Here is a 22,568-nt window from a genome sequence, read left to right on the forward strand (position 1 = left end):
CCTTATTTCTCCCAATTTTAAATAACTAACATCATTAGTTCCCTTAAATGACTACTGTTTCATCTTGCTTTATGCTGTTCTTCTAATATGTTCCTTGTGTTCTGTATGAGAGTTCAAGACTATCTGTCACTCAAGACGTTTGAATAGATAAATATTTTAATTATTCACAAAAGATTATTTTATTATTTTAGAATTAGTATTATTATTATTTAGAATTATTATATTTAGAATATTATTATAGAATACTGTATTTCTATTTGTAAACTGAAGAAAGATTGATTGATGAAGAAATTACATGGTTTTATGTAATGTATCAGCTGAACTGCCAGGAATGCTACCTTTTTATTCAGACTAGAGACTTAATGGCTTTCACACTGCTTATACTACTGTATGCAATAGTAAACTTGATCTGTGTCTCTGATGATCCTTTAAAGTACCTTTTCAAATTTGGAGAAAAGTCAAAGAATGCAACAAGACAAACAAGAGCACTCATATGATCAGAGACTTAAGAGGCTAATAATGTGTTCAAAGTTGTTCAGTACTTAGACTTGCTGATGGTTGGAGTTATCAACACAGATTAACTACCGGTGACATCACACATCACTGAATTTCAGCCAGTATGAGTCTCCTGACCTAGTGGAGGAGTTACCACTGGTTTCAATCATGTTATTTAAAGTTATCATCCAAAAGCTGGTTGTTGGCAGATAATTTTTTTCATAAACTCCCTGCATTTCATGCAGGAGCTTTTGTTTCCTATTCCTGAATCTGAAGTTTACATCCATAATTCATTTGGCTGGCAGCTTCTATGTAATATAGGAAGATTTTTGGAGAAGTTGTAGTTGCCTTGATTTCTGCAGTGGTGGCCTTTTTTTTCATGTTAACATTTAGAAGCTACTGTAACTTTTATCTAAAATTCTTTAATTTTCCCCAAATTTAGACAAAGGGCACAATTTTTCAGATTGTATCTAAATAAAACCAGAGAACCTTATGTTACCTCCCCTATACACAGAATTCACTTTGCATATATTCCAGTACTGAAGTATTCTTAACAATGAGCTCAATGTGATGCATGCTAGAGCCTTTAGAAGGCATCCAGCAGCTTCAACACTGACTGAAAAAGACTGAAAAATACTGAAACGGACATTACCATTTGCATCCATTTGGTCAGTTTGCTGTCTGCACCTTGCATTTGTTCCCCAAAATCCTGATGTGTCCTTCATTCCAAATGTGGAATTAGTAAGGAAATGTGAGGATTATTCCTGTGTCACTGAGTGGAGTACTGTACCTCTCAGACACAGGGTAAAAAACTCGCTAGAGTAATACTGTTCTTTGTGTAAGATAAACAGTTACTGGAAATAAATAATACCATTACACTATATTGTTACAGGTAAAATGTACATATAAAAACCAGTTTGAAATAAGTACCCTTTGTATTGGAGAAATATTTTGACCCTTAAATATTTTGAAAACTTGCTCATACAGAACGGGAAAGAAGGCGTAGCAAGATCTATGATTATCAAATAGTTTTATGTTACAATCATCTAGCAAAAAACCAAAGTGATTTGCAAAACTGAGTGGCTTCATTTTTTTAATGTTGGTAATTTTAACATTTCCTTTGAGAGAAGACAGGAATCATTTTAGCGGGAGAAAGCTGTACTGAAGGATAGGTAGAATTATGCTAGCTGTCACCTGGTTACACTTCTGCTTGTATGGTATAGGGTTAATGAACGATCTAACCTTTGTGCCATACTCTAGTATGGCATGCTTGTAAGATCCTTACACATGAACTCTCTTTCTTATTTGCTGGTGGCTACCTGTATCAGCTTTTAAGGTATTCATGGAACCCACAATTACCAATTTTTCCAGGATGTTTCACTGGTGTCCTGCAACTCCCAGGGGTTTTATTGTTTGAGATAAATTACTTTCTGCTTAGTTTAAACAAGAACTCACATTTCTGCTTTGGTTCTGGAGAAAAAATATAAATAACAAAGCAAGAAAAGCTTTTAAATAACCAGTGGGGTCGAAGACATGATTGTCTGGAGTTATCCTCCTTTTTAGTCTAATCCTTTCCTTTACCATCTCCCAAGCCTGGGTATGCACTTCCTTCCCTTTGGAAAAGGGCATTTAGGATGTCAGGGCAAGATTACAGGCAAGGCAAAGTGACAAAGCTTTGGTTGTAGCACACATGAGGAAGTGAATCCCACAACAGGCAACGAAGGCATGTTGAAGGATACTTATAGATCCTGCACTCGAGAGGGGCGATGATTTGGGCTTCGTCGGAAAGCAAGGTGTTTTTTCATGGAAAGCAGCTCTGAAGAGCAGGAGTGCCCAGGAAAACTGACAGGGATTTGAGGACGGCTTCCTGCAAGTAAATTAAATTCTGTTTCAGTACATGGATATATCGGGAGACCAGCTTAGCTAAGTAGGGATTTTGTGACAAAAAATTAAAACATTATAACTTAGTGTTTTGAACACTCTAGTAGCATCTCCTTGGGGAAGAGTGGCTGAAAAGCTGCCCAGCAGAAAAGGTCCTGGGCTTGTTGGTTGACAGCCAGCAGTGTGCCCGGATGGCCAAGAAAGCCAACAGCATCCTGGCTTGTATCAGCAACAGTGTGGCCAGCAAGACTAGGGGAGTGATTGTCTCCCTGTACTCAGCACTGATGAGGCTGCACCTCAAATATTGTGTTTGGTTTTGAGCCCCTCACTGCAAGAAGGACATTGAGGTGCTGAAGTGTGTCCAAAGAAGGGAAACAAAGCTGGTGAAAGATTTGTTTGGAGCACAAGTCTTATGAGAAGCAGCTGAGGGAACGGGGTTTGTTTAGTCTGGAGATAAGGAGGCTGAGGGGAGACCTTCTTGCTATCTACAACTACCCAAAAGGAGGTTGGTAATGTTAGGTTTATGGTTGTACTTCATGATCTTAATGGTCTTTTCCAACCAAAATGATTCTATGATTCTATTATTTTCTTCTTTTACAGATAAATGTTTAGTTAAAATTTTGTGATTTTACTAAAAGCTGTGGTTCTCCTTTCTGTCAAGCTCTAATAATTGTTGCCGTGTTTTACTACATCTCCTTTACACTGCACATAACATTTGAGTCTCGTCTGAGTACCTCATTTTTTTTTTTCTAATTTTTTTTTCTAGAACTAGTGAGAAATAGAGGACAACGAGAAATCTACATCAGCCTAGCTGTTTCAGAAATGCTGGGCCCAGTTCAGAAGGCTTTAGTAGGATCATGTTTAACCAATGGCAAGTGAAGTTTAGAGTCACACAATACTTCTCTGTGAGTTGCTTTTTAGCATTTGGAGCTGTGGAAACTTTATGCATCTATAACAGGTCAGCACAAACCTACTGTGCTTTTCAGATACAGCATGCTAATTTTAAAATTATGTTGTCTATGCAGCTCATAACAAATAGCTTACAGAAATAGCTTATAAAATAACTATGCAGTTATTTTTAACTGTACAATGAACGAACAAATCTTTAAAAAAAATGTTCAGGTACATAAGACTAACATTTTAAAGCAAATATTTTACCTGCCACAAAATTGGGTGGACATTTATGACTTCAGGCAAACACAAAAAACAAAAGGAACATTAATGTTTAAATGCAGAGAAGTTAAATTAATTTAATTTCTTCCTAAAGAAGTGGATGGCAGTATTTTGTCAGGACAATATTTGCTTCTTTTTCTCCATAGAGGTAAATGAATTGCATAAACTATTGGACACACAATATCATGCTTTTATGTGGTTTCCCACTATCCTGCATCTCAACTTTTTTTGACGTTCGTGTCAGTGGAACTTCATGTTAGGATAGACAAGGATTACTAAAGTAGATGGGACTAGTATTGAAGAAAGTACATCAAACTCCATTGTAGCATTTGCAATAGAAAACATAATCTTGAATTAATGGCTGAACTGACATAAATGTGAAAAAATAACCTCAATAAATCAGTACATATGAATAAATAAACAGTCACATCTGTGAACTGAACCATGGGACCAAATGTAAAGCACAGCATGCAGAAACATTATCTGGATTTGTGACACTCGTTGGAGGACTTCAGACTTAAGAAGATGAAGGGATTATCTGGAGACATGAATATAGCATTTTCCTCTGTGACAGGTATAACTTGCTCTTACTCTGTCAAAGGAAATTATGTTCATTTTTCTCAAAAGACAAGCACATCTATATTTCAGGTTCTAAAAGGCACTTCAAAGCAGACATAAACTAAGAAATATTAATGATGCTTAGTCTGTAATAATATTTTAAGGCTTTTGGGGAGAAAATAATGGTGCTGTTTTCTATTTATGATTTTGCAGCACCATGTGTGGGCAAAAACTGTAGGAAGGGATTTACTTATTCACAGTAGAAGATGAATTTCCCAAAATTACAGCATTTCTCACATGTAAGGTCCATATTAGAGATGATATGTCACAATGAAGTAAGCAACATCCAGAAAACTGTACATCAAGGGAGAATAATTTGTCAAAATTATTAGGCAATAGTGTTTTCCCTCAGCACCACATATCTGGCATCATTGCTGTTCAGTATTACACAATGAGGTAATTAGATCACCCTCAGGGAACTCGACTTTTTTACCTAATGTTTTGCTACCATGGGCTGCTGGGGCTGCTGGCCCACAGGCAGAAGCCTGCAGGCCTCTCTGGGGCAGGCAAGAAGTCCACAGGCAGTGTACATCATAGGGCTGTCCTGGGAGGTCAGGTTTTCACAAACCTACAATCTTCAGTGCTCAAGCCTGGGTGACAGAACTCTCTGCCTAAGGCAAAATTTTAGGAGTCCAAGCTCCTGACCAGTCCATGAGTTATTCTTGCAGAACCAAACTTTCAGGTGACTGTGACTGGAACGATTGTGCACAACATTTCTGATGCCAGTACATTTCGTGGATATATTCCTGTGATTTCTTACTGATGTATTTCCATATATGCGTATACTGATTTCCCTAAGTGCATATACTGATATAATACCATATACCAGTGTATGCATTTCTCCCCAGCCCAACATTGTATGGTCCTTTATAACAGCATGTTGTTTTATATGATGTTATGGTGAATTATATGTAGAACTGTTCTTTGACTTAGCAGTTGCATATAGTGTGTGAAATCTCACTGTGCCTGTTAGTCCTCCAAATATAGTTGAAAGCATAGCTGCATTAGTTCAAAGAATTCATAGTCCAGCTACTACTGTTCTCTGTTAGCTCTGTAATATACATTTATTTGAGTCTCAAAACTCTGTCACAATAAATCAAAAGCAATGTTCTGATTTTAGTGGTTTGCAACTATTTTTTTCCTAGCACATGTTGCACATTGAGTTCTGATCTCGTAAAATTGCACAGAAGTTTACTGGAGGAAATTTTCCATATGCATATAAATAAATAAATTTTGTGTCCATTCCTGCTAGAGTGCCGGAACTATTCTGGGCAATATTACACAACTGTGCTTGGAATTCACAAGTTTAGACTTTCTAAATTTGACTTAATGTTTTTTGCAGCTTCCAACACATATTGTATTACTTTTTTGCAAAAAACCTTTGTTTTCCTTGCTTAATAAATGACTGCATTGTGGTATAATGGAAATCTCTACTATCTTCAAAAAAACATTTTACATTCTTCTTTGGGAGGAATTTTTATGTGGTGGGGGGGAGGGGTGGGTGTAGGAAAAATGAGTGTTGAACTGGGGGGGAGGGAGTGGTGTGCTGAATTTAAATTAAAATACATTTCTGCTTTCCTAGTTCTCTAGCCAATATTTTGATTGAAGTTGAATCACACTTACAGAAGCCATCAGGGTAGCTCTCTCAGTTCTGTGAAGTAAGGTAAATGCTTCAGGTTTCGCACGAAAAAAAAAAATATCTGGTTTTACATATCCTTTTGGATTTGCTTCTGCAAATCTTTCATATACTGAACATCAATTGATGTGGATGGAAATTCCACATATGGAGGGTCTGGAGACTCAAACCCCTTACTTTCCACATGTTTTTCTCTCTCTTTCAAATATGCAGGAATGTGTGCATTGTACTGGTGTTTTATAAATTTTACTACTATTTCCAGAGCCAGCTCCAGACTTCTCAACAGTGAAAGCAAAACCCTATCTTTCCTCCCCCTATCCTTCATGGATAAACACAGAAGGACTTTATTATCATTCTTAGGTCAGCAAATTTTTATTTTCACATTGCAGCTGAGTGGTTTGTGTAAGAGACAAGAGAAGGAGGAGAGCCAGCCTGGATCAGTCAGGGGCAGTGGGCTGAGAAGGGTCAGTGGATCCAGTGATGCCTTCCTGTCTCCCTGTTTCTCTCGCCTCCTCACACCCTCCCCTAGCTGCAACACTGCTCCCTTCTCAAAACCCTTGATTCTACTGTATTTAAAAATAAAATAAAATAAAAATAAATGCTGGAAATCTCTGTAACTTGACACACAGTAAGAGGGGTAAAGAAAGCAAAGTTATAGGGGAAGCCATCTAATGTTAAATAAACAAATTCATTAAATACCAAAATTTTATTATTAAGAAAAAAAAAACAAGGGAGGACAAGTAAGGAAATCTGTGGAACTGAGTCCAAGGGACAAAAAAAATACAGAATCTAGCTTGGAACATTTATTTTGAATGGTCAGAAAAGGCAATTGAGAAAAGGTGTTCACCCTAAAATCTGTATTCAAACAAAAATATTGGAGCAAGGATTTCGAAGGGCTGATGTCTAGCAATCATAAATTGATACTTGCACATCACTGAAGTAATGGACATTCCTTAATTTTTAAACATTTTTTCTGAATAGTATTTTCCCCTTTTTTATCACATTGTATAATGCCAAATTGATTAAACAATCAGTATGTCTCTTGTTTACTTTTTTTAAGATTCATGTTTTGCAATAATGTCTCTGTAACAGGTATTTTGAGATTCCCACAACATTTTATTGTGCTGACAGGTAGAATTTTCCTTTAGAAGAGGTTAAACATTAAATTATGAACATTCCTTGAATTACATGTCATGCCAATTCAACATGTGGGTTGTCATTTAAAATACATATGAAATTATAGGATGTAGGCTGTCATTATATGAGAAAGTTCCCATTCATTTAAAGGAGCTAAGCATACACTAATTACGACTGGATCTCAAGAGCAAGATGATAGCAAATGGGCTGCAGAAGAGCCTTGCCAATTTTAACTCCATTGAGAGTGCAATACTTCTCCAGTAGAAGTCCTTGGAAGAGCTGGAAAGTACTACGATTGAAAAGAATTGCATTCAGGCAAAAACACACAAAAAAGTAGTTTACTATTTGCTGAGTTTAAAGTATTTTCTGCCTTGTTCATTTCTTCTTTCCTTCCTTGGACTCAACGGGAAGACAAAATTAAGGTCTGGAGAAATGTGAAAATTACTTTAGAGAAACCTGCTGCTTTGGTTAACATCTGAGTAATAGTCTGCAAAATATTTTCAGCTAATTTGGAACCAGTGAACAGGTATTAAAGTATCTAGAGTATTACATTAATGTTAATGTAGTAGAGACATAAGGATATCTCATTGTCCCTATCAGTTATCAGCCACTCTGGTAAGTTTTAAATTTATCTATCAGGACAGATGATGAATTTAATTCTTGCACTTTGCTCATAGTGTAAGAACCTTATAAATTATTTTACACAAGCAGTAAATGCAGGGGAGTTCAATGTAAAACATCTTTAAGGTCCCTTCCAACCATTCTAGGATGCTATGATTCTATGATTAGCAATGCCTTTGACCTCTCATTCTCAGGTCTGAGATTTTGGGTTTTGGTTTTATGTTTTTGCTTTTGTGATTTGAAAGCATGCACTCTGTGAATCTGCCTGGTTTGAATCTGTGACAGGTCTCCATGACAGGTATGAGCAGTGTGACATAACCATTTTGCTGAACATATTACCGAGAAGGGTAAGAATCTCACACATGCGTATACTTCAGTATCTTTGTAGCTGAAATTCTCTTAGTCAGCTTTTTAGGTTGAAATGGTTCCGCCACGGCGGTGGTCTGAGATGATGACAAGAGATGGATAATGAAAGAAATTTTCCTGCACTTACGAAAAAAAGCCACAAAATGTGAAATCTCCAGCATGGGTGTTATGGGACTATTGTGCAATGCAATATTCATAAGACATGGCAAACTGATCCATAAAAACAATAAAACCTATAAAGCATGCACATGTGTTCTACTGAAAGCTAGCAAACAAAATCTGGGGAAAGAAAAATAATAAATAGCTGTTTGAATTTGGCAACACCACAAAAGATGGTATTTGGAAACGTGTTTCCCTTCCTCAAAAGGCATGAAGTCCCACTTCATTCAGAGATAGTGAGAAATGGTGTTTTCATTTACTGTATGTCAACATGGCAAACCTTGTAAGTTTGCCCTATCAGTTCTTTGATGAGAATTTCATCAATTCCCATTGATGAAATGGGAAACATTTTGTTTCTGCAGACCACCTACTATTTATTAATTAATTAAAAAAATCCTAATACTTTAAGTAGTTCCTGATTTTCAACGCATAGCTATATATTGAACAATTGTCAGTCACATGTACACAGTAAGTCTGTTTTGAATCTGTTGGATGTATTATAATTTTAGGAGGAACTAATTAAAATTAAATTATTTTTACCATCTGAATTTTTGGATTGAACTGAAGTTATATTCTGAAAAATATATAAGAATAGAGGTATAGAAGGGATTCCTTCTTTCAGAAAAAAAAAGCATATACAGGTTATTTTCCAGTCTCTTACCAAAGTTTTGTCTATTCTTTCTAATTTGTCAGCAGAAAATTAAAATCTGACTCTCCTGTCCTACTTTTCCTCCTCCTTTCACACAAAAAACCAAAGGGCACTAAAGTATCTCTGAGCTGGTTTGAGAGTAAAATATTCTAAGCCTTAAGCAAATAAGAGATATTATTTCACAGAATCACAGAATTTTTCTAGCTGGGAAAGACCTTTAAGATAATTGAGTTAATCTTCTAAGATAATTGAGTTCAACTTCCTATTACAGAAGACAGAATGAGAACTAGAGACAAAAATTTTCATGGTTAAAAGTGAGCATTTCCAGGAACGTGGGAGTTTTTTGTTTGTTTTTTTTTTGTCATTGTTCACACACTTGCTGTACAAATACTACCAAATTAAATTTTCAAAGAATTTATTTTTGTACTTCTTTTATATCTTATTGACTATTTAGTTCCTTATGAAATTTTAATTTTGTTGAATTCTGATACGCATTCTGGGAAATGGTATTCTAATTAAAATATGAAAGCATTATAAAATCTAAGATGCAAAAATTATTTTCTATACAGATGATCAGAGACTCAGAGAACGTTTAAGGGACCTTAAAGATCATCAGGTTCCAACCTCCCTGGTATGAGCAAAGACACCTCACACTAGACCAGGCTGCACAAAGCTTCTTCCAACCTGGCCTTGAACACCTCAAAGGAAGGAGCTTCCACAACCTCCCTAAGGCAACCTATTCCATACCTAACTAGCCTCATGGTGAAGAATTTCTTCCTGATGTCTAACCTAAATCTACTCTCTTTCAGTTTAACACTGTTACTCCTTGTCCTATCACTACCGTCTCTGGTGAAATGTCTCTCCCCAGCTTTCTTGTAGCCCCTTGAGTTACTGGAAGTCTGCTATAAGGTCTCCCCAGAGTCTTCTCTTCTCCAGGCTGAATAATAACACAAGCAAGCTAGTGCTTATGGTTAAAATCTAATTTGGTGTCATGAACTATTGAGATAAACATGAAAATCTGTTAAAAACTTAGGAGTGGAAACAAGAGCTGTACTCAATACAAAAAGATATTGTAGATGGTATCAGCTGACGTACTTTGCAGATCTAGATAAGGCGTATGATCCCAGTGGCTGAAAGACAATGCAAAGGAGAATATCCTTATACTTTTGGAAACAGAGCAGCCTGGCTGAAGACATGGTGCTCCCCTTGCCCCTTGCTGGTGCCATCCCTGTACACTCAGGGGTGAGCTGCCTCTCAGAATCCTCTGTTTCTTCTACCTACCTGACTGTCACCTTTGCATGTACTGCATGGTCCTGAAGGCTGTTAGAAACCAGTCATAGTAAAAAATACTGTCTCTGCAGCATCAAGGCTAACAACATGTGAGAAAAATTAGTTATCTGGGTCTGTTTTGATATAAAAGAAAAACACTGTTATTTTAATAGATCACTGTCACAAATTCTGTCTTCTGCTGTACAGACAAAATTCTCTGCCCTACGACAATGGTAATCAAGCAGCAGGAAATCATTATCTTATAAAAATATTCCTCTATTTCATAATTCACTGTGATTTTTTTTTTCTAGAGCTGATAGGATTGTACTGCGTTTTTTCTGTTTACATTTATTTTAGGTTTGCTTTTTGAATTTGCTCTTCTGAGAAAGGAAAAGAAAACGCATAAGAGAAAGCAAAAGACTATTAAGTTGAACTTTCAAACAAAACTGAATCAGTATAATTATTGCTTGCAGTTAATGCCTACAATGTGCAAACTTGCAGTCTGTGTGCATGGCATTGCAGGCAGAGAACAAAATACGCTCTGCTCCAGAGACCTTTTGATATGCAGTGCCCCAGTTCTCAAAAGAATTGTAGTATCTGAGTCATCAGAGTTGAAATAATGTCTGTGAGAAAGGCTTTTCCAGCTTCTACAACCATATTCAAACTTTTGGGTCTTCCACAAAGGATGTTGTCTAAGCAGGAAAACCACTTCTATTGACTAGGGCAGAATCTGTGTATAAGGTCCCCATGCTTATTAACTTAATTAGATTCATCTGAAAGCAAAATCCTGACCAATGTAAATGACTGCATTAACTAGTATTATGTTGCTGAAAAACACGAGTTTTAATATCTCTCCTATACAGTCTTTGGATAATTTGAAAGGACTATTAATAAGTCCTTTCACTTGTACTGATAAAACCTTCACTTGTACTGATAAAACCTTCACTTGTACTGATAAAACCTTCTGTGAAAACCTTGCTTATTCAGTTTTTAAAAGCAAATTAAATTCAAGCACCATCCAGTTGAAGACATGTAATAAATAGGGCTATAATAAGAATCTGACCTAGTTATTTTTTCCCCTCAATACTGACAAGTTTTGTGAGTAAGGTAGCATGTAATACTATTTCTTATTGTTATTAACAGAATCAATCTTATAATTATAAACACAGCCACTGATCTAATAATGCAATGACAGGCATGTTTATAAATACCAGAGGACAATGTGACATTTACGTTGCTCTGTGCTGCTTAGAAAGCGGCAGCCGTGTGAAATGCAGGCTACTCTGATGACATGTTCCTGCCTGTTATTTGTGCTACTCTCTCCTAGAAGGTGACAGATACCACTTTGAGGGTACTACACCACCACCTCTGTATTCTTGAATTCTTTGAGAAGATAGAAGGATGGGAGAAAAGGGCTCATTAAGGAGCCCATTGTAGCACTTTTACTGTCGACTTTGTAACTTGAGAATTTTTGCTGGTTTCACTCAGGAAAACAGATGTGTTAACTTTACAGAGAAAGCCACCTTGACTAGAACAGAAGCTTGGTATTTATTTCAAACAGCTGGGACTAACCCAATTGAGTAAAATTAAATTAATACACCTATTTTAACATTCTGGATGATGATAAAACTTTTACCTTCTGTCTGCTGTCTTGGGGCTCTTTAATCTGGAGATCTTTTTTCCAATCTGTAAAAACTATGGCCCTTTCTGGGATACCCAGGGGACATTTCAGCATGGTGGTGGATCTTCACTGTCAATAAGCCTGCAGATGTACCCCTTCACAGGGGTGAGTCTTTCTTTCTGTATAGTAGAGTTTTGGGGATTAATTCTTGGCTGGTCCTTTGGTTTTTCTCCCTGCCAGCATCCCCAAGTTGTCTTCCTGCTGTTCTCTGCCTGGTTTTTCCAGCATACCCTAGAGGGGGCTGCCATACTGTTGGTCTCTGCAGCAGTCAGCTGCTAGTCTGGGTAGTGAGCCAGTCCATCAGCGTAGTCAGATCCTTGCTCTTTCCTCTGGCACAGGCTTCATACACTCACCTGCATGCAGAGGTGCAGTACCTACTTCTTCCTTGATCTCTGGGTGTCAACGTTTGACCCAGTTGGACAACAATGCTCTCGATCCCCTCCCAGGTAGGGAAGGAGAGAGAGAAAAAAAAAAAAAAAGAGACTTGTCTAGATTGAAAACTGAACCGTGCAACTTTATTTAGAAAATTAATATGTGATGTTAGAGTGTATATATATAGTGATTATACAAAAGTGTGGCAGAAACCTCTCGCCTCCCCCCACCCCCAGCAACTCCCACAGCACTTCCCTCAGATGAGACAATTCCGAGGAATCCCGAATCTGCTCCTGGAGAAGGCAGAGAGTTACGAGGGTCAGGAGGGCTTGGGGTCGATGGTCCAATGATGATGGGCAGATGGTGTTGTCCCAGACGCCAGCCACAAACAAAAGAAAGAGGAAAAGAGAGAAAAAAAGAAGGCAGATAGACAGGCAAGGCAAAGCGGCGAGAGAGCAAAGCAGGAAGGAAGGAAGTTTTCTTCTGTCATCTCCGACCTTCCCCCGAGCCTACGTAGATATATGGAATGGAATATCTCTGGCCAGTTTTGCTGTTCGTCTAACCCAGCCTCCCACGGGGGGGGGACCACAGATCCCCCCGTAGTGTCTGAGCCAGCAGAGCAAAGGCACGACCTTGAGAGCCCAGCAATTACAAAAACATTCCAGTGTCTTATCAACCTAGCAGAACACGCAGTTGCTAGTTGAAGAAAGCTCACTGAAATAAAAAAAAAAAAAATCAGCAAAAGAAAAACTGGCTTCATCCTGGCTCAAACCAGGACACTGGGGCTGTATTTTGAAGATGTGACATTCTTTTCCAAAGAAGCTTGTAACTGGAAATACTTAGCAGGGGTATAGCAGGCGTATGGAGCCTGATTCTGTGCTGTTCAGTTGGTTTTCAGAAAAATTCAGGATCTCATATATAGGCTTTTAGGTAGACATATCAGGTCAATGCAAAGAATGAACTGTGCAAACACAGGCCACCACCTCTTTAAAAATCTACTTTCTGCAGAAGGACTGCAATGCAAATGAATGTACCTTTGCAAATCCTCTGGGTCAGGCACCAACCTGTGTCTTTACTTACATGAGCTCCTGATATCTTTGGTTCAGAACCTTTTAAGGGAATACAGCTTATTATGTTCCCTGAAACTGTATTAGTCACTCCCATCATGATGTACAGGAAGGAAGGAGAATAAATCATAGCAAATGATATGCACACACACATTGAGAAAGCATGCATTCTTGTGCTTTTAAAAAATAATGAGAAGTTTTCAGTCACGCAAAGCACTTCAAAAATCTTGTATTGTAGTAGCCAGTAACTGTGTGCCTAATGCTGAAAAATCTGGCACTATTTATTCAAAGATGCATCGTTTTATGGTTGCCAATTAGACGCAACTGAATCTGCTCTATACTGCTCTACCTTCTGTGTTGTCTTCATGAGAGTAGTGAAATCAAGAACAAGTCAGCCAACATTACTTCAAGTGCTGTTTTCAGATGAGTAACCTTTACATAGAGTCTGGTTCTTACTAAAGATCAAGAAATTATTCTCTGAAGTGCAATTAACCATGTTCATCTTCCTGAACCATAGATTCACTGAGAACCACTGCTGGAGAAATGCGCATTGTAATGTAAACAGAAAAGAGAATGAAGAGATGGGAAACAGAAGTAGTAAAAGTGCAAAATATTGTTTGGAATCCAAAATATATATGCTGTTTAATTAAGCTCATAATTATTTCTCCCTTATGAATTTCACTTTAATTGTTTTCCATTCTGTCAGTAGCCTTGAACAGCATGTCAGATTTTTTCATCTGCAGTGGAGTATTATGTAAACTGGGGAAATGGCAAGCTCACTGTCTGTGCAGGTCCAGCTCAGTGTTTTGTGCAATAGTGGCAGCACAGTCTGCAATGTTACACAGTGATGCTGTAGTAAAGCATTCAGACTCAGAATTTCCCAGAAGAATAAAAGAAAACATACAATGAGTAGAAAAAAAATAAAACTGGAAAAGGATGTCTGTTTCCTCAAGTACTGAAGCTCCACTGCATTTTGACTCTGTCCTGACCAGCATCTGCTCTATTCTTACTGGAATCACTATTTTTTGGGCTAGAGTGACCTTCTTTTTTTTTTTTTTTTTTACTTCTTTTTCCTTTTTAACTCTTTTAAAAACATTAAAATGCAGATGAGAGCCTTAACTCATCTCTGTCTCTCTCACAACTTCAGTGGTGGATCTACTGCTATGTTCATACTTCAGGAGAAGGAAATAAAGTCAATGCAGACAAAAAATGAACCAGTAACTTAACTAGTGTTTTACCAAATGCTGTCCTTGGATAGGTGCCCTAGGTTTGTAAAGGGAGATCTGGATAGCCCTTTAACAGTAAAAATTGCATCTTGGTGTTACAAACATTTTAAATTTATTTGTTCTATTTTATCTCACACTACCCGTTCACCATATAGGGTGGAATGGTGGATTTCTACCTTCCTGAGTATCATATGATAGAGAGCAGAGAAAGCTGCTGTTTAATTAAAGTAGCCTTGAGCAGCACTACTTCAAGAACAAAGCATATCACATCTGGACACATGCTTAAAATATTTTTTTAATTGAGCACTAAGCCAATTAGACAGAGAGTGGTTCAGTGATCATCGACCAGGGTACTGACAATTCTAGAGAATCATTGTGTGATTTTAAACATATCATGCACCTCATTTTCCTGTATCTCATATTCTCATGTCTGAACGTGAAAAATAAAACATACTTCTGAATCACATGGTAGTAACTGTGCTAATGAGTAGGCATACCTATAAAATGAGAAATGTCAGTTTAATGTGACACACTGAAAAAACTGGCTAATTGTATAGTTTGTCACACACATGGCTCAGCGGCCTTAAAATACGCATTCTGTTCACCAGATGAGCCTCATTTGTATGTGGCATCTTTTTCATTGAGATAGATATTTCTTTGGAAGGGCTAGCCCTAACTGTGAAGAATAGCAGGACAATGGCATTAACAGCATACAGCTTGCTTCTCAGCCTGCATTTTTAAGACTCCAAGAAAAGACTGTCAGTTACTGGAAACAAAGCTCTACTGTACAGAAAGGCCCTGGAAACATAAAGCCTAATGATTGCAGATGGAACTGTAGGAAATATATTAAAGACGTGCAGAACTCCTGTTTTTACAGCCCATGCTGCTAAGCGATACTACAAAACTACAGTTCTTTAACCTTATCCGTTTCTGTTGCACAGCATTTCAGAGCAGTTTTCCTTTCCACAGCAGACAGAGGTTTTTAGTTAGCATATATCTTTCTGAATGTCCAGCTACATATAAGCTTTGGAAAGATGAGACTCTGATGTTCTTCATACATATAATGCTGTTTTACTATGTCAACATGAAAGCTGTTATTTCATCTCTAGTATCTTCCAGCATAGCTGCATTAGCTTTTCAACTGGTGATAACATCACAGGAAGTTATTAAATGAGCTGACAGTACCTTCTGATGCAATGACATGTCATTTACTCTTTCTCTCTCTGTGTAGTAAAGGTCTGTGCTCATAATTGTGAAAAATTTACCAAAAAAAGAAACCAAACTTCCCTCACAATTCACTGAGAAGATACAACGCAGAACTGCAATTCAAACATGTCTGTTCTGCTTATTCTACTTACTCAGAACTCTGACAGAACAAGTCCATACATGCGTGGTCAAAGCCACGGGGAAGAGTGCAGAAGGCAGAAGTAACACATAGCAGGAAAATATAAATCTTTACATATAAATAATGCTACAAAATCAGAGTAAGCAATTAGGGTTGCCTACGTAATCTGCTTCATAGCCTTTTGTGATTTAGATATAGTGCTTTCTTACTACATCAAAGCTTTTTGCAGAAATACTTTTAGCCAATGGTCCTGTTATACTGTTTCACTGAACAGAAACATACTCCAGCACAAGTATATTTCTTATCAACTCCAGTGCTATTGTACAGTCAAATAAAATTGCAATCCTAAGTGGTCAGAACAATTGCTAATGTCAAAGATACATAAAATCCAATTTTATAAATCAGGATTCAAATAAAAGAAAGAAGATAAAGCCAAAAACTGCAATAAGATAGCTCTATAAAAGTCTTTATGAGTTAAATGTAGAACAAATTATATGGTGCATCATGAAGAATTAGCTTTTGAAAACAAGTATGCATGTAATGCAATATCCATTTCTGTGGATAAACTGCTTACATAAAGGAAGTGACACATGGTAACACACAAATTATAATTATGTTTCCAAGAGGTTTTTTTATAAAGTTATTTTTATTATATCTGTGACTTCAGGCAAGATGCTAGATCTTGCAAAAGTAAGTACCAGTCTAACACAGAGTGTCATATGAAGCAGCTAAAAAGACACTGTAAAAAGCTCTCAGAGATCTGTGACATACAAAGATGACGGCACTATAAACTTCTCTTACACAGATATGGGAAGTCTTTGCTTCTCTTACATTTCTCATACTTATTTTTTACTTGAGGATTAAGACATGCATGATGCAGCAAGAGACCTGACAAAAGTAGATTCTCATGAGAATTCATGTTGTAAATGGCCTTTGAGGTTAAAGCTCTAAACTATAGTGGGATAGAGAACTCATTCTTATGTGCTTCTCCCATGAAAAAATGCTGGCACAGCAGACTTTGAACCATTGAGTAGGTGAATAAATGACAGTTCTAAATAATCTAAGCCTGAAATTCAGTTAAAGAACAATTGTTACTGGAAATCAGAATTGAAATAGAAAGAAATAATTTGGCTTCTGAGTCTAAGTGGCTCCAGCTAAGCAAGTCCTGTGTGCTTACTCATGCAGCATTATCTCCTCTCCTCTCATCATGTCTTTTAATACCTTTTGATAATAAATATTTACCAATGTGATCAAACTAGACTCTGCCTGGAGCTTAGGGACAGATATTAGTTCTTGTATGACTGAGGGTTTTAATTCTTATTTATTAAAGCTGGTGAAGTTTCGTTGTGAATGCTCCTTATCTGCCATTGCTCAGAAATTCGTATATACTGTAATAATTTACTTGATTGGAGAATCACATAATTCTCATTTGAGGGGAAGATTTAATTACTTTAGTCATAATAGTTTTCTTCAGTTCTTGGTGAGTATTTGTCAAACTCAGTGGCATGATCATCTTTGATTGCCACATGAAAGACTTTTCTTTTTGAAGTTCAGATTAAATGAGCATGTTGAATTATATGAAAAAATGATAATAGTGTAGACTAAATGTCACACAAATTAAAATTTTGCTCCAGTTTTCACCTGCTTTAGTTTGTAAAAGATCCTGCTGAGTTCACCTGCATTATTCCTGTTTTCTTCTGTTAATGAGAGAAGGATTGGCTTGTTAAGACTTTATCATCTAACTGCATGCCTGGCTCAGTGTAAGCTACTCATATATTTATAGCCAAAAAAATTATTAAAATGTTTTTTAAAAGAGCTTTTTCTGGGAAGATTCAGTCCACATATGGATTCAAATTCTGAGTTTCTGACTTGCATGAATTCAAACTAGAAGGTCAGTAGATCCCACCAGATGTAAACACAGGAAATAAAAATTCTTTCTTTTTTTCACCTGTTTCTCTGATAGTGAGAATACTTTCTGCTTAGCTCCAAAGAATACTATCTGTCAGGTTTAACTGCTTCCTGCATTTCTACCATTTTGAAACTGTTTAATCCATCAAGTAGAAACTGCTGCTCTTTGCATAGTGAGCTGCAGTGCTGAGAAATTTAATATGGAACATGATAGCCTCCTAGTTATTAACATTATAATTTCTTCCAGTATTTTAATGGTTGCTTATAAAAACATTTTTGTTACAACATAATAGTGCATTCATGGTCACGATTGTATACAGGTAAGAGTCATTCACTTTTCTCAAATATTTGCAAGAAACAGAAACAAAAACCATATGTTTCAAATATTTCACTGAATACCTCTTTCCATGTCTGTGCACGTGTTGCAGCTATTTGAGTCCTGTGCTGTTTCAAAGCCCTATCACTTACCTTCATGTTTTATGATATATTATTTATCTTTCTATGTTTCTAAATGTTCCTTGTACTCTAAACTGAAAATCTTTATTTCCTCAACACTGACCCTCAGTTCTTCTCCACCTCTGTGCCTGTTGCAAGGACTGTATCAATTCCAGCTTTTAAGTGGATCATTAGGTGGTTTTGTGCTATAATCCTTGCTGTTTGTCTGCATAGTTAATCTTTATTAACTTGGCCAACTCTAAGGCAAGTACTCTCTCTTTTGCATGGGGACCCCCATTGTGACTGAGTGGGTGTTCCCTTCATGTGGCATCTTCACTAATGTTTTGATATTCAAAATTCTCTTGCTAAGAAAAAAGGGTTTCTCCACTGCTTACATTTATTTTTGGCTCAATATTTCAAAGTATGATTTGTGCTGTCCAGGCATTCTCATTAATTGCTAGCACAAGAGATGGGCCAAAACCCAAAACCTTTGAAAGCAACTCCTCTCCTTCCTCCACACCCCTCATTTTTTGGAAACTTTGGAAACTGAATCCAGACACAGAGCCCAGTATCACAAATTGGCAAAACCCCAATTCCACCTCCCCCACCTTGGGGGTTTTCCAAATCTTTATCCAAAATGTACTCCTTAGTCTTCTTTTCTTCCTCGTTTCTTTGTTAGCTTCTTAAAACTTGCATATTCTTTCTTTAACGATACTTTTTTGTGTGTGTGTTTCCTCACCATGGTCTAAGCCTGCCTATAGACTCTGAATTTTGGTAAGAAGAAAAGGAAAGTGGTGTCAAATCCCCTTTACATTATAAAAACTAACAGCCATATGAAGCATTACTTATGGTCTACTGCCATAGAAGTAAAATAAGACAAAAGTCTTGTAAATCTGAGATCCAAATAAGTTTAGAAATCTGTGACGTTTCTCGTTTGGTTAGATTTAATTTGATTTGATTTGATTTGATTTGATTTGATTTGATTTCTTCAGTGAAGTAATTTATAGCTCATACAGCTACAAGTGACTTCCAGCTGGGATGTTTTACAAAGATATGGACTCTGTTCCATCAACATTCAAAGCAATATCATCAACCCCAAGCACTGTGTAGTACCTCTTAAAATCACAAGCTAAATAGCTTGAGTGATGAGACTTTTAATAATTGCATTGTGTTGTCAGTGGCTGAACCTTTAAAGATCAAGTTTTCTTTTTCTTTTTTCGCAAAAGGAAGCCTAGAAACTTTAATGAAAAGTGAAACTCACATATTAACCTGACATCTGAAGCTGGGCCTGTGACTTAAAAACAGTAAAAACTATGGAACTGTCATGGATTTGCAAGACTTGTCAGCATAGATCAGGCTTTTTCCTTGCTTGAAGTTCATTGCAAGGTCTGGATGTGTTCCCTAAGGTGATGGAGGAGCTCTGCAGTTAATGTCAGTTTACTGACATACTGCTCACAGTGTATTTCTTATTTACAGCTTAAAATGAGATTTACTTTAATATGATTTCTCACGGAACTAACCAACACATCAACTCATGTGGCTAAGGGTGCTAGTTTGTGTCTTCAGAGATCCTGTATAATTGTATGTTCTATCAGTGACTTCATGTAAAATCATGGGCAGGTTAGATAATCTCACTGGATCTACAATGCTCTGTTTGTAAAATGTAAAAAGAAGGTTTTCCCACATTTTGTGGGCTATTCAGAGAGTACAGCGTGTAAACAAATGTAAGAGCAAGCTGAGATAAGGTGCTAGCTGGGAGTTAAGAGGCATGGAAAGACTGGAGATACAGAAATTGCATATTATCTTTCCACGTGAAGAGTGTGAGTGCCCCAGAGTCTTGTGGTAGCCCACAGACAGACAACAGGATGACTCTAAAAATGTGAATCCATTTTAGTCTGCCAGCAATTAGAATGTCCAAAAGTTGAGGAGCTATATTAAAGGTATGTAAGTGGCATCCTTGGAAATAAATAAGCCTGAAACAGAAACAATGTTGGAAGAACTATGTCTACATACTTGTCTGTTTTACCTAGGATTCTCTGTCAAAACAGGAGAGAGAAGCAATTTTTTATGTGCTGCTGCAGAATTTCCCTAGTTTGCTGCTGTAATTCAGATCTGAAGCATGTCAGTTCAAGATATTTGGCGCATCCACTAAGTTACCACTCCCTTCCAATGCAAAAATGTTAATACAGTGTTAAGTTGTAAAAACAGTGCAACTTATTTTGGTGAGATTTTGGCTTAGATTTTTCTGCTGCCAAAGGTTAAGGGTTGTTACTGAAGTGCAACGGGTGACTTAATTCATAAGGTAAATGGTGACAGTCTAATGTGGGAAGGGGGTGAGGTCTTTGTAGCTCATCAATTCCGTGAATACAGTTAAAATTCTAGAAAGAAGCAGTCCTGACATATGAATTCACCCTATTTATTCCCACAATTCCCAAGGAGGAAGCAAATGTCCAGGTTCTATGTTGAAAGCTCAAAATATTTAATGTGAAAGCATCTCATCAGTCTGATTGCTCTCCAGTTAAAAAGAAAATAAAAATTATTAAGTAGAGTTACATGTCATGTCTTTCTCAAGACCTCAAGACGTAAAGGTTCATGTGGGTGCTGAAGACAGAGGTCACAGCACGCCAGTTCTAAAGTGACTTCATTGCACCCCAATCCTTGTGACAGTCTGTCATAGAGGGTGAAGACTAGATGAGTCTGAAGGCAGAACTGTGTATCTGTTGCCCTGCTAAGTGTGAATGAGGATGTTCATGTTGCTCAGAATCATAATGTTCCTGCTATTGTATGTTTTAATTTTATCTCAAGTTGGAGGTCTAAGTAGAGGTTTTGTATGCATGAGCACCCTAACCTTTGAGGAACATCCTTCCATAATCACAGGTCATGCACATCTGTGTGAGCTTCACTTAGGCAGTCCAAAATACTTCAGTCCTTACAACTTTCACTTCAGCTTCTTTTGCATCTATTGAAGGCACACACACGGGCACACAAACATATACATACAAATCTTATCTAAAACTCCTTATAAAGCACTGGCTCCCTTCAACTTCTCACTTTCCTTACTTGTGCAAGCTTCCAAGCTCCCAGAAATAAATCCAGGAGGAAAAAAATCTAAAAATAGCCATTAACTGAAAAAGTAGAAAAGAATTTAAAAATCCTGGTTGCTGCAGGCCAGATGGCAAAAAAAGAGGTCCAACCTCCAGGAAGAGACAGGTGACTTCTGAGTGAAAACAGTGACATATTCTCCCCAGGGAGATCAGCTCTAAGGTTGAGTTCACTCCTTCCTACTATAAATCATATTGATGTTAACATTTTTCTTCTGCTTGCAAGTGTGTTTTTCAAATTAAGTATTCTTAAATCTGTAGAGCTTAAAATATTGCTTCAGACACTCTCCTTTGCTTCCATTTCCATTTGAAATAATCTGCCATAGGTGTACAGTGCTGATAACCAGCTCTGTTTCTCACAAACAGAGGCAAACCAAATTAACTTAAACGCCTGGCAGAAGTGACGGAGGACTACAACCAATGACCAGTTGAGAAAGAGGAAGAGATCATTTCCAGGACATGAAGTAATGTGTATTTGTACAGTGAAGGTCTTATGTTTGTATATATCAAGGTTTGGAGGTTTGGAATATATATATTCAGAAAGTGATACTGAATGCAGTTCTGGACTTGTGAATCTCCAGTGTCAATTTTGCAAATGATCTTAAAGTACTCAGGTTCTTCATCTGTAACTTTATGATTTTGCTGACAACAGCCTCTGTCCTACTGGTGACACAAAGTTGGCATACTAAGCACCATCCACATTGGCTTACACAGCTTTTAAGGCTTCAGCTACTACTTCTACTGCAGGTAGAAATCTTCTATTGCTCGGAGTTCTTGCATTCATTTGGAGTACATGATAGAGAGAGTCTGGAGATGAACAGTGCCTGAGGCTTTGCACCTTCAGGCAATGTTACCTTGTTGAGGGCATGTTTTCCTTCATACTACAGGCTTTATTTTTCAGTTTATGTTACAATTCCACTTCCAAACCAGTTTTCTGTATTTAGAGTGTGTTTTCAGCAGGATAAATAGATTAACTCCATGCCAAAATGCATATATGCAATATAACAAAACCCTGGATCTGAACAGCAAAATAAGAAGATTTTCAGCTCCAGAACACTTCCAGATATTTCATGTCTTGAAGTAATTTTTCAGTAAATCTACATTGCTTTTTCAGTTCTTTGTTTTGGTTTCATTTGGTTTCTTCAGGTTTGTTTTATTTTGTTTTGGTTTTTTTGTTGGTTTTTTTTTCAGATAGGAGTAATTCAAATGAGCCTTTAGGTAATTGTGATAATGCTCTGTAGAAGTTGGCAGATACTGGGGAGGACTCCTCAGTAAAGCTTTATGCAAGAATTTGTGTAGGCCTTTCCTTTGAACTAGATTCATGTGAGTTTCCAGTCTTTGAAATTTATTTTGATTTCTAGGTTGAAATATGTGCAAAAAACTGAAAGCCAAATTGTTGAAACTATGATGTGAATGTGGTTTCATGAAA

At 37.1% G+C, this 22,568-nt stretch overlaps 1 protein-coding gene across 1 annotated transcript in view; it reads left to right on the forward strand.

Annotated features, from left to right (window-relative positions):
• Window positions 1–22,568, forward strand: part of ADAMTSL1 (ADAMTS like 1) — a 327,073-nt gene that overhangs the window by 100,777 nt on the left and 203,728 nt on the right. The window lies entirely within an intron of this gene.

The sequence above is a fragment of the Apus apus genome, chromosome Z (assembly GCF_020740795.1).
Source record: "Apus apus isolate bApuApu2 chromosome Z, bApuApu2.pri.cur, whole genome shotgun sequence".
Classification (NCBI taxonomy): Eukaryota; Metazoa; Chordata; class Aves; order Apodiformes; family Apodidae; genus Apus; species Apus apus.